Below are 19,761 nucleotides of genomic sequence, written 5' to 3' on the forward strand. Positions count from 1 at the left end.
ACCCAACAGGCAGTGCATACTGCACAGCATTGCTATTATCGTTACCATATGGCCACGTCAACCTGTGTATGACCAACTCCGGCATCTTTCAAAACAGAAACAAAAACTCTGGTGACATGTACAACTCTGTCCCATAAGACAACCTTGTCAGCAATTCCTTTGCCAGTGGATTCTTAACTGATTGTGGAGCTCCCCAAAACAATCTATCATGAACAGAGCTTCTGAGGGCATCTTTGCCCTGTTTTGCTCTGTATGAAATAACTACGGAGATAAAAGTAACTGTTAATAAATAACCCCTTCTGCCCACAGGAGATTCTCTTGACTCAAGAGGAGCAAAGTAAAATGTCACTCCCAGATTCCGCATTCACGTGTGCGGCTGCCGGTCCGTTATTGAACAAGTTGTCGTAGCTCATCTGCCAGCACGCTCGCCGCAGTCAAACATGTAAGCTCAGAGGCATTAGCCCAGATAAACACCACCTGCCTCTTCGTTGCATGGGATGGCTTTTTAATCCCTCCAAGTCGGAAACGTTCTTCCTAGGCACTGAACACTTCTTGAGGAAGTTTTTGCGCTGAGAATGGAATCCCATTCCCGTCCCAGCCCATTGCTTTGACAGGTGTTAATTACATCCTTGATCTGCAGGAAACATCTGCAGACTTCGGCGCAGGGGGAGGTGGCAATTTGCAGCTCAGCAGGCAGTGGAAGGGAAATTGCTGGAGAGTCTTTCTGTCCACGGGGGGAGACATGGCTGGGGCTCCCTACTCTTGGCAAAGACAGGCTCCCCTCGTGTCTCTGGAGCACCTATGACCACCAAGGGAAAGACTACAAGAGGAAGCTCCCAGACTGGCCTGCTTTCCTCCTCTCCATGTGCTATTTTTCCTTCTCCCTCCACCAAAAGAGTCAGATCTGTTGAATTGCTACATTGCATAACCCTCGCCCGGCCATTCTGAAGTCTTTTCATGGGCTTGTGGCATTCTTACTTGGTGGCAACACCAGCCCTGACTTGATGTGCTGTCTTTATTTATCCCACTGGATGTGCAGATACTTAGATTTCTCCCCAGAAATACTGATTTGTTTGATATAGAGTGCTGCTCAGACCTCTAGACTTCCTGGCAATGTTGTTCAATATGCAGAATATCGGATGTATTACTTTTTTTGATTTTGAAAAAAAAAATCTGATTCCAAAATACATCGGGCCCTGAGGAATTGTCAACTTGTACTTGGTGACATTTGAGACCTGCCTTGACTCTCTCCACCCAGACTCAGGGGAACACTTACAGACAAACAAGACCGCATACTGGGAGTTTTCCCCACGTCCCTACACCGTAGCCATGTCTACCCCAAGCTTTGGTCTTTGAGAGTAAGAATAAGGTGGACACAACTCATTGGTGGACACAATCCTTATTTGCTACGTCACTTTCCCATCAGGGACTCAGTTTCCCCATTTATCAAGAGAGGGCCTTGACTTCCTAACCTCTAGTCCTTGTGTGCTCTTTGGCTCTGAATCCCAGCTGTGAATCCCAGTGTTGGGCCGGAACATCTGCGTCCTGCTCAAAGGGCTTCATATGCTGAAGCCCCAACTGCTCATGTGGCTGTACTCTGAGATGGGACCTCTAGGAAAGGAACTAAGGTTAAATGAGGTCTTAAGAGAGGGTCCTTAATCCGATAGGATTAATGTCCTTATAGGAAGACACACCGGAGAGAAGCTCCATTTGCATGCTCGCTCTCTGTGTGAGCACAGAGGAAAGGCCATGTGAAAACACAGCAAAAAGGTGGCCGTCTGCAAGCCAGAAGAGGGCCCTCGCCAGAAACCAAATCAGCCAGAACCTTGATCTTGGACTTTCTGGTCTCCAGAACTGTGAGAAAATAAATTTTTGTTGTTTAAGCCCCCCAGTATTTTGATATTATAGCCCAAGCACACTAAGACATGATAGATGATAATTATTCTAGCTTTACAGATAAGAAGTAAGTTCAGAAAGGTGACAGGGAGTCTTAAAGGATGAGTGAGAAATTAACGAGCGGCTGGGGGAAGGGAATGCTTTTTAGCCAGAAGCACAAGGCCTGGAGGTATAGAGAGAGCTGGCAGGTTCAGAGCACGGGGTAGTGCCCAGGGGTGAGGACTTGGGGTGTCGTCCTAAGGCAACCATATGTTTTTAATAAAACGTGAGGGCATACGGTCTGTCATGAATATGGAAAGGAACCTAATTCTGGGAAATACAAGTGATGAGGGCGCAGCCTGTGTGCCAGGAGTGGGTGGCATAGCCTCAAAAGACCTCAATCCTGAGAATGTCAGTGGGATCCACCTCGTGAGCAATATCTGAGATTCTCTTCACCTGAATACAGTATTTATCCCAAGCAAAGGGCTAATGAGAAACACTGAACCAGACCAAAGAATGAATAGAGTTTACTAGGGCCGTTAGTGCAGTATACCAAATTGGGTTCCACGCTTTCAGCAAATCTCTCCTCCACTGTAACTATGATGTGTCGCCTCCTTTTCCTCTTTCTTTCTACTGTGTTCTGTATTAACTCCAAATCTATTTCTTAATCTCAGGAAGCTCCACAAAGAACATCCCATGGTCCCAAGCCGACACATGATGGAAAAGAGTTCTCAGTATTTTCATCTGAATCTGTCTTCCACTGGCTGGTTTTCTTGTTCCCAATGGCCTTGTCTCTTTCTGCCCTTGAATAAATGTCTGAAAGGACAACTCCCTCCCAGGCAAATGGGCATCTCTGGATCTCTGGGCAGCCACCTCCAGAACCTTGAGTTTGGGGGTTAGAAGAAAATGTCATCTGCACTGATTGCCTAAAAGCTTCCTCCATTACAAAAAGTCCCTTCCGTGATAATTGCTGACTTTGTCCTGTTATCAACGCCCGGCCCCACCCCGGCACCCCCAGCAGCTGGACTTAAAAACTGCCTCCTGACTGCCTTCCTGGGGTTGGCTCCTTAACTCGTCCAAGCCTGGTAATATTGCACACACGTGTGCAGGCGCACTTGCGCACATGTGCACACACGCCCTAAAACCACAAACATTGAACACTATGTGCAAGACAGTGAAGGCCTCATAGGAAATGATCCCTGCCCTCAAGCCATGACAGTCCTCTTGGAAAGAGTGTATAAATATGTGAAAAACCAATTTGCAAAGCAAGAGTTAAATAATAGCAGCACCAAAGGAAAAGAAAATCCCTCAGATAGAGATAGCTTCATCTTTACCAAAGCTGTCACCCCACCGCCCACTGGGTGCTCGCAACAGCTGGGAGAAATGCTCAAGGCAAAGAGAGCAGAGCAAGGAAGGAAGGATGGAGGGGTTGGCACTGGATTCATAGTGAGAAGGAAGATTGGCCTCTCAAAGCCATCACAGGAGCAAACGTTTCATTTGTAGTCTTGGCAGCCAGCCTGTGCCGAATAAACAGCTCAACAAATAGACCTTGAATTTGATGGTTTTAAAATGGGAATAGTATTGATTTACCCAGTGTCTGACTTTTGTAAAAATCACACCATTTGAGCTCTAAAGCACTCTAGCCCCCATCTCCTGGGGTAAATTGACTTTTAAATGAACGCAGCTAAACACCCAAATCTCTTGCCAGCAGGACAAAGGCTGGGAATGCGCCTCCCTCCTCCCCAGCTGCGCCGGTTTCTGAAGGGGTTTCTCTGGGACAATTTTCAGACCATGCCGATCCCTTTCCTACCCCAGCAGGCACGAGAAAGCCAGTGGGGGCCAGACCCCCAGGAGAGCAGACTCAGCCTGAGAAGCTGGGCCCCAGCAGCTTCTGATCTGGGACTGAGGAATACCAGGAAAGCCATTTCTCCATTCCGCTGTCATTCTTCTCTCCTCCTCACTCACCTTTCGCTCATAAAAAGGGGGGAGCTGATTGAGTACTTAGAGGGGTGGGCCCAGCCTGGGGCCCGGGGACTCTTGTGGGTAAAGGCTACGGCAGGACTCTCACAGGTAGGATGTGGATCACTTCTATCCATCCATCACCCATCCATCACGGCTCCACCAGACATTCCACAAGCCCCTCTCACCACGCACCTCCTATGCTAGATGCTGTTGAGGAGGAGACAGAAATGAATCTGACGAGGTCCCGTTGTCAAGGACCTCACACACACACTTCTAAGGACATAATTAATGTAACCCGCACAGAGCAGTCTGTTTAAAACTTGTGGCTGGACCACGAGATCCAAAGCACTATGAGGTCAGACAGACCCAGGCCAAAGCCTAGCTCTGCCACTCACCAGCTTTGTCTTCCTGAGCCTCAGATTTCTCACCAGCAAACTTTCAAAGAAGATATACACATGGCAAATAAGCATATGAAACGATTCTCATCATCATTTGTCATTAAGGAGTTGCAAATTAAAACCACAATTAGTTACCACTACACGCTTATTAGAACGGCCAAAATCCAAAACACTGACAACACCAAATGCTGACGAAGATGCAGAGTAACAGGAATTCTTACTCACTGCTGCTGGAAATGCAAAATGGCATGGCCACTTTGGGAGACCATTTGGTAGTTTCTTACAAACTAAACAAACCCTTACCTTGTGACTCAGCAATCAAGCTCCTAAGTATTTATTCAAAGGAGCTGAAAACACATGTCCACAAAAAAGCTTACACACGTTTACAGCAGTTTTACTCATAATTGCCAAAACTTGGAGGCAACCAAGAAGTCCTTCAGCAGGTGATGGATAAACGAACTGCAGTACATCCAGACAACGGGATTTTATTCATCACTAAAAAGGAATGAGCTATCAAGCTGGGAAAAGACAGGGAGGAAACTTAAATGCATATTCCTAAGTGAAAGAAGCCAATCTGAAAGGCTGCATCCTGTATGACTCCAGCTATCTGACATTCTGGAAAAAGCAAAACTATGGAGACAGTGAACAGATCAGTGGTTGCCAGGGGTGAGGGGGGAAGAGATGAACAGGCACAGCACAGAGGATTTTTAGGGCAGTGAAAATACTCTGTATAATATTATATTGATGGATACATGTTACTATACATTTGTCCAAACCCATAGAATGTACAACACCAGGAGTGAATCCTAAGATAAACTACAGACGTTGAGTGATTATGATGTGTCAACATTGGTTCTTCCTTGGTAAAAAAAGAAATGGACCATTCTGGTGAGTGATGTTGATAATGTATGTGTGGTGGCAGGGAGTTGATGAGAAATTTCTGTACTTTCCTCTCAATTCAGTTGTAAACCTAAAACTACTCTATAAAAACATAAAGTTGTTTTAAAAAATAAAAATAAAGTCTATGAAAATAAATAAATAAATCAGCAAACTAGGAACTGAAGAAATGTTGCCAACTTGATAAGCAGAATCTCTGAAAATCTATAACAAAAGCTACCAGCTTAGGAAAATCACAGGAAACAAGATCAATATACAAAAGTCAACTGTATTTCTGTACACTAGCAATGAACAACTGGAAATAGAAATATCTATATGCACACATAAATAAATATATACTTAGTATAGTATCAAAAGCATGAAATATTTAGTGACTAAGATTTAAAAGCATGTAGTTCTCTCTGTGCTCAAAGCTGCAAAACACTGATAAGTGAAATCAAAGACCTAAATAAGTGGAGAGATATACCATGTTCATGGATCAGAAGACTCAACATCACAAATATGCCAATTCTCCTAAAATTGATCTATCTATAGCTTCTAAATGATACTAATCGAAATCCCAATAGGCTGTTTTGTAGAAATCAACCAAATATTTCTATGACAATGCAAAAAAAATTGAAGTAATCTAACAATTTTTAAAAGAAGAACAGTTAAGGGAGGAATCACATTATTTGATCTCAAAACGTAATAGAAAGCCACAGGAATCAAGACAGGTTGTGTTGTGATAGAAAAGTCATACAGATCAATGGAACAAAACAGAGAATCCAGAAACAGAAGCACACATCTATGGTCCATTGATTTTTGACTAAGGTGAAAAGGTAGTTTGTGGAGAAAGCTTAGTCTTTTCAACAAATAGCGCAGGAACAATCGGACATCCATAAACCAAAAAACAAAAGACCCTCAACCCATACCTCAAACTATACACAAAAATTCACTCAAAATACATCATAGACCCAAATGCAAAACATAAAAGTCTGAGAAGAAAACATAAAAGAAAATCTTTCTGACCTGAGAATTAGGCACAGGTTTTTTTAGATGACAAAAAACGGAGTCATCAAAACAGGAAAAAATTGAACTTTATCAAAATGAAAAGCTGCCTTTTGAAAGACACTTAAGAAAATGAAAAAACCAACCACATACTGGGAAGAAATATTTTCAAAACACATATCTGATAAAAGACGTATCCAAAATATTTCTAAAATCTCAAAATTCAATAAAACAAGCCAATTTTTAAATCAGGTAAAATATTTGAACAGACACTTCACCGAAGAAGAAATATGGATGATAAATAAGCACAAGGAAAGAATTTCAACATCATTAGTCATTACGGACATACAAATTAAAACTAAAATGAGAAATCACTACACGCCTATAAGAATGGATGAAATTAAATACATACATATTGACAATATTAAGTACTCAGAAAGATGCAGAGCAGTGGGAACTCTCAGACGCGGCTGGTGGGCAGTCACTTTGGAAAACACTTTGGCAGTTTCTCAGAAAGTTAAACATAACCCTGCTCCTTGATGCAGTCATTCCACATGGAGGTATTTACCCAAGAGAAATGAAAGCATATGTCCATAGAAAGAGTTGTACATGAATGTTCACAGAAGCCGTGTTTGTAATGGCTCCAACTGAAAACAGCCCAATGTCCTTCAACAAGTGAATGGATAAACCAACTGTTGGTCCATCCATACCGTGGGCTCAGCAATAAAAAAGGATCAACTACGGACACGTTCAATATCACGGACGAACCTTAAAAGCATTTTGCTAAGAGAAAGAAGTCAAACACGAAAAACTACTGTATGATTTCAATTCTATGCCATTCAGAAAAAGGTGAAATTATTAGGACAGAAATCCAATCAGAGGTTGCCAGGGGCTGGGGGTGGGAGGGGTGGCTGACTTCAAAAGGGACAAGAGGGAACTTTTCAGGATGATGCAAATGTTCTGCCTTGATCGTGATGATGGTTACACGACCATATACATTTGGCAAATTTCACAAAGATGTACACCTAAATTTTATGATATGTCAATTACATCTCAATAAACTTGACTTTAAAACTTTTTTATTATTATTACCATGTTCAGAGAATGTTTCCTCTTTTTAGCAAAAATTTATCATTAAAGAGAGAAAGGAAACATTATTTATGCTAAATTCTCCTGATTAATACATGACTAAATACCATATTTTTGTATGGAGAGAACTACAAATAAAGATATCAAACGCACTCACATGGTATGTTATGTACGTGTGCACCTGACAAGGAACTTTTAGAGTTGCTGCTTCTGTAACAGTCCCTGGCACAGAGTAAAGACGAGGAAAGTGGTAGCTAGCATTATTCTGCTTCTCACCCGTGCGCCCCTCACCACAGCCTGGGGAGGCAGGCAGGGTCCCGGTTATAACTGTCTCCATTTTATAAATGCAAAAATAAAGTTAGGAGCTTTCAAAAGGTCACACAGCAGATTGGTTGCAAACCCTGAACTCGAATCCATGTCTTTTTACCACAGAGAAAATTCTAAGTTTTCCTTAATCTTCTCCCCAGAAGCAACAAAATGAAAAGCGTGAGGCGGAAGCTACATACGAAATTGTAAGCCCAGTTGAGGGGAAAATCGATGAGCAGGAAGAAAACTTGTTTAGAGCCCTACAGTCTATTTTGGGTGCTTCCCACAAACCAGCGCAGTGGATGTGAAAACGCCACCCACATCTCAGCACCCAGCGCCCGTGAGGTGGCGTGGGCCCAGGCACGACAGGAGCCGGGCGCACCAGATGTGCACGTCTGCAGCTTTTGCGCTCTGAGGGGTCGTGAAGTGGAAAACGCCCCTCTGGAGACAGACGACCTGGACACAAATCCTGCTCCATCCCACATGCGCTGTGGCTGGGATGTGACAGCCAGGTGGGCGGCCTCAGGGGCCCAGGACGGCACGAACCAGGCTCCTGGGACAGTCCTGGAAATAGTGACTCTTGTGTCCCCACCCTGTGGCCCTTCCCTTTCCCCCCAGGGCCTCCACTACGGTCACCTCGCCCCTCGCTTGGCTCCATCTTGTTCACCCTGGGCAGTTCTGAGAGGTCGTCAGGGGGCATTTTCAAAAGAGTTCTGAGGGAAAACAATAAGTTCTGTGGGAATTCCGGGCTAAACAGTGTCATGGGTTGAATTGTGTCCACCCCAAAAAGACAGGTTGAAGTCCTGAGCCCAGGGCCTCAGATGTGGTCTTATTTGGAAACAAGCACATTACAGACGTGACTAGTTACGATGAAGTCACAATGGAGCAGGGGAGGCCCTGGATCCAATACGGTGGGTGTCCTTACAGGAAAAGGAGAGGGGCACGCAGGGGAAGATGGTCGGGCCACGACAGCCAACAGGCAGAGACTGAAGGGCCACGGCTATGAGCCGGAGAATTCAAGGCTGGCCAGCGGCACCAGAAGCTGGAGGAGGCCGGGAAGGGTCCTGTTCTCCAGGCTCACAGGGAGCAGGCCCAGCCGACCCCTCGATTTGGGGCCTCCAGCCTCCAGATTGTGAGAGGATAAATTCCTGTGGTGATAAAGCACCCAGTTTGTGGTGCTTTGTCATGGCAGCCCCAGGAAATTAAATCTTTCCTTCTCAGAGACTTTAACGAGCTAACCTGCAAGAATTTCCAAGAAGGAAGAAATAAGCCCCATTTTCTCAATTTATTTTACCACAGAACTTTTTTCTTCAAAAAAACTAGTGTTCCATGAAAGGATCTTTGGGAAGTGGGGAGTTTCAGGACCCATCTGTGGTACCTCAGGGGGATAACATAGAATGAGGGGCCAGGCAGCTCCCTACAGCCTGGGCACCCCTCTAGGAGGCTGCTCCCTCCAACAGGCTGACCACCAGCCCCACAGAGAGCTCTGCCCCTGTTCAGTGAAAGAACTAACGAATGAATGATGGTCTCCCAGATTGGCAGTGATGTCATCCTGTTGACAGATGACTGGCCCTCTGTCTTCAGGGGCCCACTCTCAAACAAAGGCACCACAGGACATTTGCTTGCTCTCTCATCTCATCTCCCTCCCCTCCCTCACCCCTTGCACACTCATGGCTTTAGTTACACCCAACTAAACAGTACCATGCTTTCTCTCCTCTGGGCCTTTGCACATGCTGCCCCTATTATCTAGAATGACCCTCACTCCCACCCCCAAACCACACTTTGTCCACCTGGGATTAACACTCATTCGTTAAGGCAAGTTCAGGGCCCATGGAAGCCCCCCTTGCAGACCACAGCCTCTCCCTCATCACCTTACAGAGAGCCCCATTACAGTCCTTACACCTGGTCTCCAGCTAGGGTGGCCCTGGCTGCAGCGGGACACGGTGAAGACAGGATGGGCCTCAGGGTCTCCAGGTCCAGTTCAGCCTGGCCTCCTGGTTCTGTCCTTGGGCACCTGGCTTTGCCTCTTGAGTTTCTGTTTTCTCATCTGTAAACAAGACTATTTGCAAGATTTCTGTGAAAATAAAACAATTTATAAAAGGCCAGACATCTAATAGGACAAATAAAATAATGTTATTGGTACTATTTTTATCACGGCATTTGTTTAGAGGCCATCTGGACTGTGAGCCCCCTGGGGGAGGGGTGGCGGCGCGGCGTGTGTGTCCTTTCTCTCCGAGTCCCAACCCCCAGCACAGCTCGGATCACAGAAGCCAGGGTCTGCTAACTAAACACGAGAGCGCCGGCCACAGCAGGCCGCCCGCCCCGGTGCTGTCAGCCCTCCTCCTCCTGTCTCCCCATCCCACCTTGGCTAAGGCGCACCAGCAGCATCGCCGCTCCCTCCGCGGTCCGCCGCTCCTGAGCCAGCCTTTGCGCCCTTCCCCTCCGCCTGGAGCGGACAGCGGAGGCGCGCAGGCGCCTGTGCGCCCCGGGATCAGCACGCAGGGGTCTCCCCTAGGGCTCCGTTTAACGTGCACACCCGCCTCGGCACCCACTGGCAGAGCCGGCGGTATTTCCCATCTCACAAAGTCCTTGTCATTTACTGAAGCCAGCCGCACACCGCTGGCCGATCCCAGAAAGGGAGGAAGTGCCATGAAGCACGTGCCTCGAGAAGCTGCTCCACCTGCCGTGGGGCCGGAGGTCCCTCGTCTGCGTCCGCGCGCTGTAACTCTTCCCACTTTCCAGATTTACGTAAACTGGATGTCCCAACACACTGATAAAAGCCATACATGAAAGTGTGCATTCATTAAACAGCTAGCGAGCACTTTCTATTCACCAAGCTCTGGGGAAATAACGGGGACTAAGCAAAAATTAAAAATTCCTATACTTAAGAAACATTTTAGTTAAGGTAAAAGCTAAATGGCCAGAACAGAAACTCTCCAACTATAATGTCGCAAACAAGAAAGGAGTTCACGTTTCTCTTTGGTAACAGTCCAGAGGCCAACTCTACTCCACAAGGTCATTCAGGGAATCAGCTTCCTTCTCTCTCTTTGTTTTTCTTACTGTGGTACAACTTAGGTAAAATAAAGTACAGAAATCTTAAGAGGGTAGCTCAATTAATTTTTATATACATATATACCTGTGTAACCACCACCCAGATAAGGTATAGAACATTTCCAGCACCCAAGGCCCTCTTGTCTTGCTGCTTTGTCATACCCTAAGGTATTATCTTTGTACCATGGTCAAAATTCGCTCATATGATCACCTGCACATTCCAGCCCACAGGAAAAGGTTGAGGGAGAGGGGAGCCACAAAATTTCCTAATAAAAAATGTGATCTGGAAATTGTACACATTCCCTCTGTCCACATTCTGTTGGCTAACTCTTAATCATACAGTCGTATGGGCTGTAAGAGTAGCTGGGAAAATTGCTTCTGGTTGGGCAGCCACATGTGCCCCAAAAACCCCACTAAGAGGAAGAAGGGGAGAACAGACCCCAGGGTGTCAGGTAAGCAGGTGAATAGCCAGACAGCAAGCACACCTGGCCCTCTGGAGCCTGTTTGTTGAGGGGAATCACGGAGCAGCAGCAGGTGGGCGTCAGCATCCGGGAGAGAGATGGACCCCGGCCCTCAGCTGTGAGGCTGTTTAGCTGCACAATTAGAGGGGCTCTCGCTCTCATCTAACCTGATCAGAGGCTAGGATCCAGCATCAGTATGACTTAGGGGGATTCTGGCTCCAACTTGGCCCTGCCATCTCAGCAGCCACGGTTAGGAGACCACCAGCCCCTCCCGTGTCATTACGAGGGGCTGGGGTGGAAGCCCTACCATTATAGCTTTTATGACATGGCCACCTCAGGAATCTACCGGAAGTGATTGCCTCAAGCTCTCGGCTTTAGCTCGTCTCCATGGAGTTTTGCAAGAGACCAACTTACAGGGAACTGGTCTTGGACAAAGTCACCCTTCCCTGTAAAGGGGACAATTAGTAGTGAGGGTCACCTTAGGCTTACACTCTAGCGGTGATGTCAACCAGCCAAAGCAAATTCAGTGTGAGAGAAGCTCTGAGAGAAGTCCAGAAGGAGTGCCCTTAGGAAGGCCATCAGCACAGAGAGAAAACATTCAAACTGAGTGAGAAGGAAAGAAAGAGCTCTGCGGGGGACAGGGAAAGGACACGGACAGCAGGGGAATAGCGTGGCAAGGCACCAAGAGCTGCGACAGTAGGGGCAATAAGTCCTTTAACAAACAAACGTTAAGGAAGACACACAATAGAGAGAAACCTATGGTGCTGTAGGCTTAGTACAGTAAGCACTAAGTTTACCTGGCTCCAACTTTCCTGGACGTCAAAGCATAAAGGGAACCCACCAGATTCTATAATTTTCACCGCCTGATATAACTAAGTACTCAAGCTTGTCAAGAGTGATATCTTCCCAAAGTGCTACCTGGCATACACTTGGTTTTAAAATTAAAAGAATTCAAAATTATAAGCAAGATGGTTAGACTAAGTCTGCTATAACATCTTGGAAAGTCTCGGCAGCCTGTGTAATATTAGGGGCAGCAACAAATAGCATGATACCAAACAGAATCCAGCACAGACCCACATGACAGAGAATTAGATAATTAGGTGCCTAACCACATCTGAAGTCTGCTGACATCTATCTTACTGAAGGTTTCGGCCAAACTTCGATGTCAGAGGCCCCCAGATGCAGTGACTCAAAATAGAAACGTGCTTCTCTTTCACATAACAGTCTGGATGCGGCAGTGGGCAGCGGGCCAAGGCTGGCAGGTGTCTCTGCGAGATGAGGTCACTTAGGGACTCAGGTTTCTTCTGTCTTGCTTTGCCCTCCCCTAGGCTGTCACCCCTGTCCACATGGCGGACACTGGCTCCTCAGAACCACCTCTGCATCCCAGCTGGGGTCTGTCCTGGTTGCTTATGTGCCTGCCTAAAACTCAGGGGCTCTATTGCCAAAAGGAAGAAGGGCAGTGAGCAGACTGAGCAGCCTCCACCTCACATCTCGATACAGGTCTCACAGAGATGAACCAACCGAGCGTCCAGGGACAAGGAGATCACCAAGGCATTGAGCCCACCAGCTCCAAGGCTTTACATTTCTTTTAAAGAAAAATCCATTTGTTGCTGCCTCTCAATTATTGGCAAAGAAAAGACAGCATTAGAACAATTTAGGAAGACCTCTGATAAACTCTCCAGGCAATGGGTTCAAGTTTCTGCTGCATTAAAGCCCTCTGCCAAGATGAAGGTCCCCGTAAGCAAGTAGTCAAGGTGACAAGCTTATGTCCCTTCTAACTTCTGCCAAATCTCAGTGATGTTTATGCCCAATCAGATTGACCAGCTAACCCGCCCCGTGCATTTTGTAGACTATGAAACCCTCAACACTACCAAGAGGGCAGAAACTCGCCCATGTCACCCAACAAGTCCCCAGCAAAGCGGGGACCAGAGTAGAGGAGCAGAAGCAGACCCAGCCCCCAGCCCACAGCACCTGCAATCATTGTGCGAAGATAGCATTAACAACCGAGGCACCTCAGTTCTTAGAAACTTGGTTGTTGTAAATGGAATTCTCTTCTCCACCGCGAGCAGGACCAGGGGTTAAGGAGTGGCTCTGTGACTCATGGACACCCGGAGTGGCTGCCCAGAGGACACCAAAACAGGAGATGGTCGAGAGGGAGTGCATAGCTGCAAGCTGAGCTGGCATTTGAGGAGGCGCCAGGGACTCAGGGCAGGAATTCCAGCACCCTCCCACCCGGGACACCTCTGCCAGAAGGGATGAGCCCACGGGGCCTGACGTTGGCCCCTCTGAGGATGCCTTCTGCATAGCAGCAGGAGCGGCAGAGGCCCCGGTCAGGTGGGCACGGACCTGAGACCACAGACATGAGCCTTCATAATAATCTGATTAATGTCTCCCTTCTCCCCAAAGACTCTAAGTTCTTAGGGCAGGAGTGTGCCTGTGTTTTCCACTGTCACCTCACTAGTGCCTGGCACATAGTAGCTGCTCAATAAATCTTTGTTGACTGACTTCCTCCAACTCAGGCCTCATCTGGAGCTACGGTGCAAGACCATTTATTGAATATCCACCAGCTTCCAAGAACTGAATTAGATATTTCCCCATATGGCATCTTAGTTCACCTTAATAACCTTCAGAGTCAGGTATTATTATCCTCATTGGGACCGAACAGAGCCCAGTGGCCCATCCTAGACACTATGCTCTAGTCTCAAGATTACAGACTTCCAGAATAGAGGGGCAGAAACAGACCCTAAAGACGGCTCGACCTCTTCAATGTGCAAAGAGCAAAGTGCCAAGGGATGGCTTCTCAAGAGAGGGCAGAAAGGAGGAGCTGCCTCTCCTTGAGGTCGGCAAGGGGCCAGGTGGAGTTCTCGGCACTTCACCGTGTTCCCTCCCCTAATCTCAACCCAAACCCGGGAGATACGATCCTTTCACAAAAGACGAAACAGGCTGGGAGGGGTCAATAACTTGTCCCTCATTACAGGCGGCTGGGCAGGGTTTGAACCCAGGTCAGTCTGCCTGCCAAGCCCCAGCTCCTTCCACTTCTGCGGACCGGACACTTGGGCTTTGCTGTGGACTGAATTGTGCCCCCAAAACTCCTGTGCTGAAGCCCTAACCCGTGCATTCCTATATTGGAGATGGGGCCTTTAAGGAGGTGATTAACGTTAAATGAGGTCATAAGGGTGGGGCCGTGACCCGACAGGACTGGTGCCCTTGGAAGAAGAAGAGATGCCAGATCTTCCTCTCCCACTGTGAGAACACAAGGAGGCGACCACCTGCGAGCCAGGAGGGGATCACCCACCAGAACCGGATGTGAGGGCGCCTATCTCAGACTCCAGGCTCTGGAGATGCAAGGAAATTAATTTCTGCTGTTTTAGCCACCCAGTTTATGATATTTTGCTACGGCCACCCGAGCAGACTAATACAAGATTTTTCAAACTCCAAATAGCTCAGCATTGACTGGAACAAGCCGTTAAGGACTTCCTTCCCCGCGTTCAATATTTTAGGGGAAAAAATTAGGTTTAATAACTCCCAGGGCCATTGTAGAGTTTATAGAGGAACTGGGAATTGCCACAGGGCCAGGGTGTGCTCGTTTAACTTCCTCATAAAGAATTTATGGGGCAAAGTCCTCCCCAGCAGCTTCTAGAATCCCCTGAAACCCTTTTTCCCAGTCTGAAGATGCCGCCCTATAAACGCCTGGCCCTCATCGCCCTCCCTGGAAGGCAGCTGCCTGCTCTCTCCGGAAGGCATCTGTTCTGCGAAGACTCCCTCCCATCTTCCCAGTTAACACAGAGCCTCACACCATGAGACGTGCGCCAGAACACTGAGGAAGGAGTTTCATCTCCCCAGTTTCCCAGATGGAGAAGCTGGGGTTCCGGGGGCCCCTGACTGGCTGAGTTACAGCGGTCCTTGAACTTGTCCCTGGTTTTCTAATGTGAAAACCCCTGTCCCCATGTCAATGCCACAGCCATCCCTTTTGCAAAATATTCTCATTTAAATACAATATAAGGAAGTACATTTGAATAAATTTTGTTAAATAAGTGAATCAGTTCTGGGCAAACAAAGGGAAAATGACAACTAACTAATTAGAGCTGTTTGAATACCTCACCAGCCAGAGAGAAACAACAAAAAAATAAGGAGGAGGACGAGGGGCAGGAGGGGGAAGAAAGAGGAGGTGTGTTCTGGGGAGAAGAGCACTTTTCCTCTCTCATCCCCCTAGGTTCCTGCAGACCACCGTGCAGTTCCAATTTATCCAGCAGGGGCTTCCAGAGGGCCCTGGGCCAGGCACTGGGCAAGGGGCTGAGACCCAGAGACCACTGGGCCAGTGCCCCCTTGAGGCTCACTACCCTGGGTCACATCTCCACTCAGCTGTGCCGGGCAGTCAGACCCTGGGAGTGGGAGATGCTTGCTGGGCTCCAGGCTAAACTGGCACGTTCTTTCACCACAACCACGTGGCGTGATTTCAGGTCCTTCAGACGCTCTGAGCACACCCTCCCTAGGACACAGCAGGTTTGCTGGTAAACTCTACGTTGGTGCGTTTGCAGGATGCTTCATCACTTACAAAGTGCTTCCACATTTCATGTCTCATCTATGCCTCACGGTTCCCTAGAGAAGAAGGCACTGTAACCAGCTCCATTTTACAGAACAGGAAAATAAGGTTCAGAAAGGCTAATTAACTTGCCCAAGGGCAAGTAACTAGTAAAGTGACCAAGCTATGGTTTGAACTCAGATCTTCGTGGCTCCAAATCTAGTGCTCTTTCCATCTTTCCAAGTTGCCTCTCGGTCCCCTGCTGACACCTCATTTATACACACATACGTGTGTCTAACTTGGCACAGAGTCCAGACAAATTGAGAACAACTCAAATTCACCTGATGCTGAGTGTGTGAGCGACATGTGCCCTTTGAAGGAAACTATTTGCACCTGTTTCCGAGGGGCATCTGAAACCAGTGAATGCCTGGGAATGTGCCTTGTAAACCACTGAGCCACACAAATGTGGGTCGATGCCTAGGACAAGATCGCCCGCTGTATGTCCACCAACAGGAAACAGCACTGGGAGCTGCAAGGCCTCCTCGGGCTCCCTCCAGACTCTGCCTGGCTGAGAGCCCCTCTCCCGGTGCCTTCCACATCCTCGCCATATCCGGAAGCTTCCACTTCTCCATCAACAAAAATATAACTCAAAATACCTTTGATGGTTCACAGCAAAGAACAGAATGGCGCCCCAGCATCTTAGCGGGTATTGGTTCTGCCAAAGCAGATCCTCCTGGCTTTCAGCAGCATCACACACTTCTTCAAAAGTGAAAAGTGATTCTTCCCTTCGCAGTAGATGTTAAACCAGAAATGGAGTTTCAGATCTACATTTTGAAGTGTTTCATAAAGCATTCCACTGGAAATAGAAATCCTTTTGCTCTTTACCAAGACGCATGAAGTAGCTCGTTCCTGAGCTCTTTGAGTAATCCTGTTTTTTTCATGGATGTAGTACAAAGGGGTGAGACATGAGATTTATATGTAATTCTCTTGCAAATGTTTTTCCCCAATATCTCATTATCCATTCAAACCCCAGTACATTGTCTTCTAAATTTCTAAGTGGTTTAATCATAGAATTGCTTCATTAACTCTGATACATGCTCAGGAATCTAGCAAAAAATTAAAGAAGAGCTAGGAAAACAACCTCCTGCAGACACAGGCATTCCGGAGCTCTAAACCCTTGTGAAGTTGGTGGCTGAGGTCGCTCTACCAAAAATCATTTCTGGGAGACCTTTGGCTGCGCAGGTCACAGAGGATTGTCTCAATGTCTCTGCTCCTCCCAGACACGCCTCCTTCCTTACAGAGATGGAGGCCATCCTGTCGCTCCCGTCCATTCTCTCTTGCTTTCCTCCCACCACAAGTGAAATGGGGCACCACCCTACTGGGTAGTAAAGCCATCTTTGAGTCCTTCCTTCCTCCTTCCCCTACCTCCTTCCCCGTGGTCCAAGACCACAATCTGTTCAGTTTTCTGCACACGTGTCTCACGCACAGAGAGTCGGAGAACTGCAGAGACCCAAGGGTGGCGGGAATCACTGTGTCTCTACAATTTGTTTGTACCGAGAAAACAAGAAGCTTGAGAGGAGAAATGACTTGACCAAGGTGACATCAACCAAGAGGCCAAGCAAGGGCTAGAACCCATGCGTTCTGGTTCCAAGCCCCACGCTCTTTTCTCTTCTAGACAGTGGGCTGCTCCTTTCTTCCCCTCTAGGCAGCACCTCCTTCACTCCCCAGTAGCTTTTATATGATACCTGCTGCCTCCTGCCTGGTCTCCCTCCTGCGTCCCTCCCTCAACCCACCTGTCCCACTGCAGTCTCAACAGCCATGTCTCACTCTCCCTCCTGAACCCCTTCAACGTCTTCCCAGGCGCTGCCGGCCAAATAAAGTCCCCCGTCCTTCCCCTGGCATTCGGCGTCCTGGGAATTCACCCTCCGTCTACCCTTCCCACTGCTTCTGACACAAACTTCCAAGTGGGAGATCCGCAAGTCCACCCTGCTTTTTGCCTCCTCCAATCTCATTTCCTTCCAACTCAAACGGTCAGTCAGCATCTCTCTGCCCTCTGCGTCCCCTCCCTGGCCAAGCCACCACCCCCCGCCCACAGCACCTATGGCCTTCTGCTCCTTGGCAGAGCTCCCTGTGGGTGCGCGTTCACTCTGCTGGGCTCTGCGCTGTGTGGGGCCAGGAGCCACATCTTAACTATTGTTGTGTAACTTTCTCTTTGGGCCCAAAGCTTAGCACACACCAGACATTTAACAATCAGGCACTTAGTAAAGGTGGAATGAGTGAATGAAGTGACAGTCCTTTATAAGAGTGATAGTTCTCTGCATATTAACTAAACTTCCTCCAAATTGTCACTATGATCATTGTCTATATTGTGAAGGATTTTCAATTGCTTCCAGAATAAGCCTATCCTCGGAAGATGTTGAGAAGGATAATATTTGTACTTCAACTGTAAGTAAAACCCAAGCTGAGGACCTTCTGCACAAAGTCACCAAGTAGCCCCCCACAAATGGGGGTCCAGATACCTCCCACGAGGGACCACTGAGTCAAGAGAACCAGCCCTACTCTCAATGACTTCCCCACCACTTCTTCTACTGTGTAAGATTGGACTGGGGGTGGGAGAGGTTAAGGGACAAATGCCCAGCACGAGGGAGCTCACAGCCTGATAGAACTGGAAGGACACATCTGAATAGAGCACTGTCACAGAGCAGAAGGCCATAGGTGTGGTCGAAGGGGACCCAACAAGATGCTACCACTGGAGAGGGCCTGGCTTTGAGAAAGAAGCGGCCTCTCAGAGCTGGACCCAAAGTCTTCCCACCCTTTCACTTGGCCATTATCAGCAACATACCCCTCGTGGCCATCAAATGGGCTCTATCACACACAAAGGGACACCAGTCATAGAGGAGGGGCATTTTCTCCCAGTAATTTCTTTTCTTAAAGAGAAACACCTTTCCCAGAACTACTCCCCCTGCAGACTTACCCCACCTCCATTGGCCAGGATTGGATCCTGTGTCCACATTTAAATAATTACTGTCAAGGGGAACAGCATTGCCATCACGACTAATAAACCTTCACCTCCTAAGGCAAGGGGTCCTAGGAAGCATAGAGCCCCCTCACCTGAACAAAATTAGGGTTCTGTTGGTGAGGAAGAAGGCAGGAGGCAGTGGCAGTATCCACTACTAAGGTACAACCTCAGCCCAACATACCCAAACCTTCACAGTTGACTGCTGATCCAGCGTTTCCTCTCCTGTGGTGGAAAAAAATCTTAGCAAAGAGAGACCATGTCTGGTCGGAGGAAGAGTTCTCATCAACGGCCCCAGAAAATCTGGATTTTTCCAGTCAGTTCCGATACTTGCAAGTCATCTGGCTTTGGGCAAGTCACTTAAACTCTTCAAGATTGTTTTCTCATCTGAATAGTGTGAATTATAATCCTTTACCTAGCTGCGGTAAAGATCAGATGAGGAATGGTTGTGGTGCGTGCTCTGTATAACCTAATTCCATGTAAAGAGGCCTCCTTGTCTTCTTCTCAAAACAGTGTAAAAGATGATCAGGCTTCGGTGGCTGGCTGGCACCAATGGTGGCTATTTTGGGAGGAGTGGTTACTAAGAAACACGAGGCTCTGGTAGCCTTGACAACCATAGGTAAGACAGAACGATGGTGCGTTGACTTTCTGTATTCCATTCTCATCTCCTCCTCACAAAGCTTGGCATCTGGTGATTTATTTGTCAGATGAGGCATCTCCCGGGGCTGAACAGGGCCTACCATTGGCTTGGCTGGACTTCTCTCAGACAAAAAAGGTCCGGACGGGCTCTGGGAGGACACAGACGACTCCTTGCTTCTGAGGTTGCCATGGAAAGTGCAGGATGCCTTCCTGGGGAGCCCACTTTCTGCCCTCCTCCTGTGGTCCTCAGCTCCATCTCTGCCCCACTCCAGCTGTCCACAGTACACCACACACTGTGCGCAGGAGTCAGGAGTGTATGTTGTAGACTCTGGTTAGCAGTTACAGTACATAGAGCAGCTAACAGGGCCCTGCCGGACTGCCCAAGAAGATGCAACAGTTATGCTCCCTTGTAAACCCAAATTGTTTGAACCGTTGTTTTTACTGAGTAGATATAGAAGATATCAGTAGATAGAAATAGATATAGAAGAAAATTTATAACTGGCATGTACGGTGTAAAGACTGTTGGTGCTACAAGTGCCCACATACCCACAACCTGAT

Source organism: Equus quagga, chromosome 5, assembly GCF_021613505.1.
Source record: "Equus quagga isolate Etosha38 chromosome 5, UCLA_HA_Equagga_1.0, whole genome shotgun sequence".
Lineage (NCBI taxonomy): Eukaryota > Metazoa > Chordata > Mammalia > Perissodactyla > Equidae > Equus > Equus quagga.